Below are 3,913 nucleotides of genomic sequence, written 5' to 3' on the forward strand. Positions count from 1 at the left end.
CCCCCCCCCAGACCTCCCCACAACCTGGGCATTGACCCCCAGGACACGTGGATTTTGGGGGTTGTCCACCAAACCGGAGCATCTTCATCCCATTGAGTTAAAGCCCCCCGGGTAGAACTTGGAGGTTCTACCAACCTCCAGGTGGTAGAACACCCATGGGTGCTGGGGGGTGGTGGAGCTGTGATGTCACCAATATTGGGGACATGGAGGGGGGGGTCACCAGGGAGCGCACAGCCTCTGTGTGGGGCCCACACGTGGCCAGGAGGTTGGAGAAGGTGTTGGAGCTGGGGGTGGAGGTCCACCTGAGCCCACCCATCCGTGTCCCTCAAAGGCAAATGACATTGCTGGGGTGGGGTGGGGGGGTGTTGAGACCTGCGATGGGGAGGGGGACACACGGGGGGACCCCAGCCCTGTCCCCGTACCCGTCTCCACGTCCTGCACGTAGAAGTGGAGATCGTCCGTGATCTCCGTCACGAAGACGGGCTTGTAGTTGGCCGTGCGCTCCTTCTCCTCCAGCACCTGCACCACCTCCTCCACCGGGGTCTCCTCGTAGTGGGACCACACCTGGGGGGTGGGGGGACACACACATGGGGTGGGGGACCCCATGGCCACGCTTGATGCCACCAGCAAGGGGATGATGGCTGTGGTGGCAACCAGCAGGTGGAGCATCACTGGGCTCCAGCACCGTGGATGCCAGGAGCCTTGGGGTGGGGACATCTCTTGGGGTGGGGACATCTCTTGGGATGGAGACATCCCCTGAGGTGGTGACATTCCTCAGGGTGAGGACATCCCTTGGTTTGGGGACATCTCTTGGCATGGGGACATCTCTTGGCATGGGGACATCCCTTGGGGTGGTCACATCTCTTGGGATGGGGACATCCCTTGGGGTAGGAACATCCTTCGGGTTGGGGATATCTCTTAGGGTGAGAACATCTGCCATGGAGACATCTCCTGGGGTGAAAACATCTCTTGACATGGGGACATCCCTTGGGGTGGGGACACACCTTGGGGTGAGGACATCCCTTGGGGTAGAGACATCCCTTGGGGTGGGGATGTCTGTTAGGATGGAATCACCCCTTGGGGTGGAGATATCTCATGGGGTGGAGATGACATGGGGTGGGGCCATCTCATGGGGTGGGGCCATCTCTTGGAGTGGGGCCATCTCTTGAGATGGGTTCATCCCTTGGGGTGAGAACGTCTCTGAGCATGGGGACACCTCTTGGGATGGAGACATCCCTTGGGGTAGGGACATCCCTTGGGTTGGGGCTATCTCTTAGGTTGAGAACATCTGCCATGGGGACATCTCTTGGGGTGAAAAGATCTCTTGGCATGGGGACATCCCTCAGGGTGGGGACATGCCTTGGGGTGGGGACATGCCTGGGGGTGAGGACATCCCTTGGGGTAGAGACATCCCTTGGGGTGGGGATATCTGTTAGGATGGAATCATCCCTTGGGGTGGAGATGACATCTCATGGGGTGGGGCCATGTCTTGGAGTGGGGCCATCCCTTGAGATGGGTTCATCCCTTGGGGTGAGAACGTCTCTGAGCATGGGGACACCTCTTGGGATGGAGACATCCCTTGGGGTAGGGACATCCCTTGGGTTGGGGCTATCTCTTAGGTTGAGAACATCTGCCATGGGGACATCTCTTGGGGTGAAAAGATCTCTTGGCATGGGGACATCCCTCAGGGTGGGGACATGCCTTGGGGTGGGGACATGCCTGGGGGTGAGGACATCCCTTGGGGTAGAGACATCCCTTGGGGTGGGGATATCTGTTAGGATGGAATCATCCCTTGGGGTGGAGATGACATCTCATGGGGTGGGGCCATGTCTTGGAGTGGGGCCATCCCTTGAGATGGGTTCATCCCTTGGGGTGAGAACGTCTCTGAGCATGGGGACACCTCTTGGGATGGAGACATCCCTTGGGGTAGGGACATCCCTTGGGTTGGGGCTATCTCTTAGGTTGAGAACATCTGCCATGGGGACATCCCTTGAGGTGGGGACGTCTGTGGGCATGAGGACACCCCTTGGGGTGGTGACATCCCTTGGGGACGGTCCTACCCCAAGCTCACCTTCTCCTTCTTCTGCTTGGCGGCCTCCTCGGCGGCCAGGAGGGCCTTGTAGTAGGGGCTGCGCTCGGCGGTGAAGTGGACCTTGGAGAGGGCGTGTTCCACCAGGGCCACCGACAGGTTGAGGCCCTCGATGTGCAACCACCCGATGAAGTTCCCCGCCTTGTCCATGCTCTCCACCTCCACCTCCACCTGCGGCACCCATCAAAGGGGGAGACATCAGCCCTCTGCACCCTCAGGAACCGGCCACCCACCCGTCCCCACCCCGTGTCCCCCACAGCCACCGTCCCCAAAACGTTCCTCCTCATCTCAGCCGCTTCCAGGAACCCAACTCATATCCATGGGCACGTCGATCTGGTCATGGGCACCCAGCTCTGCTCCGTGGGCACCCAAGTCTGCTCCGTGGGCACCCAAGTCTGCTCCATGGGCACCCAAGTCCTCTCCATGGGCACCCAAGTCTGCTCTATGGGCACCCAGCTCTGCTCCGTGGGCACCCAAGTCTGCTCCATGGGCACCCAACTCATCTCCATGGGCACCCAGATCTGCTCCATGGAACCCAGACGTGCTCCATGGGCACCTCACTCAACTCCTGGGCACCCAGATCTGCTCTGTGGGCAACCAACTCAGCTCCTGGGCACCCAGCTCTGCTCCTGGGCACCAAACTCAGCTCCATGGGCATGTAGATCTTCTGGACACCTAAATATTCTCCTGGGCACCTAGATCTGCTCCATGGGCACCCAAATCTGCTCCCGGGCAACCAACTTTGCTTCTGGGCACCCAGATCTACTCCATGGGCACCTAGATCTGTTCTGTGGGCACCCAAATCTGCTCCTGGGCACCTAGGTTTGCTCCTGGGTAGCCAGCTCATCTCCACGGGCACCCAAACCTGCTCTGTGGCCACCCAGATCTTCTCCTGGGCACCTTGGTCTGCCCCATGGCACCCAAGTCATCTCCACGGGCACCCAACTCATCTCCATGGGCACCCAAATCTGCTCCTGGGCACCCAGATCTGCTCTGTGGGCAACCAACTCAGCTCCTGGGCACCCAGATCTTCTCCTGGGCACCTAGATCTGCTCCACGGGCACCCAACTCTGCTCCACGGGCACCCAACTCATCTCCATGGGCACCCAAATCTGCTCCATGGGCACCTAGATCTTCTCTGTGGGCACCCAAATCTGCTCCTGGGCACGTAGATCTGCTCCTGGGTAGCCAGCTCATCTCCACGGGCACCCAAACCTGCTCTGTGGCCACCCAGATCTTCTCCTGGGCACCTTGGTCTGCCCCATGGCACCCAAGTCATCTCCATGGGCACCCAACTCATCTCCATGGGCACCCAAATCTGCTCCTGGGCACCCAGATCTGCTCTGTGGGCAACCAACTCAGCTCCTGGGCACCCAGATCTTCTCCTGGGCACCCAAATCTGGGCACCAGCCATGACGGAACCATGTCCCCCCCCCTCCCCAGCACCCCAGAGCCATGTTAGTCCTCCCCATCAGTGTCTCAACTTGTGCCCGGTCTCAGCCCTGAGCCTGGACTGGGGGTGCAGCCGGGGGGGTCCATGGGCACTGGATTCTGTGCCACATGGGGGTACTTTTGGGGGGTCTGGGGGCCACCAGCCACGGACGGAACCATGTCCCCCCCCTCCCCAGCGCCGCAGAGCTGGATTCATCCTCTCCATCAGTGTCCCAACTTGTGCCAGGTCTCAGCCCTGAGCCCGGGGAGGGGGGTCTGGATGATGGGGGTCCACGGGCACCAGATTCTGTGCCACATGGGGGAATTTTTGGGGGTCTGGGGGCCACCAGCCATGAACAGATCCATGTCCCCCCCCCCCCCCATCCCCCTCGA

General features: G+C 60.6%; 1 protein-coding gene across 1 annotated transcript in view; it reads right to left on the reverse strand.

Annotated features, from left to right (window-relative positions):
* SND1 (staphylococcal nuclease and tudor domain containing 1) overlaps positions 1–3,913 on the reverse strand; it is a 278,207-nt gene that overhangs the window by 1,804 nt on the left and 272,490 nt on the right. The gene's annotated exons all lie outside the window — the stretch shown is intronic.

The sequence above is a fragment of the Calidris pugnax genome, unplaced genomic scaffold (genome assembly GCF_001431845.1).
Source record: "Calidris pugnax isolate Ruff unplaced genomic scaffold, ASM143184v1 scaffold459, whole genome shotgun sequence".
In the NCBI taxonomy this organism is placed as follows: domain Eukaryota; kingdom Metazoa; phylum Chordata; class Aves; order Charadriiformes; family Scolopacidae; genus Calidris; species Calidris pugnax.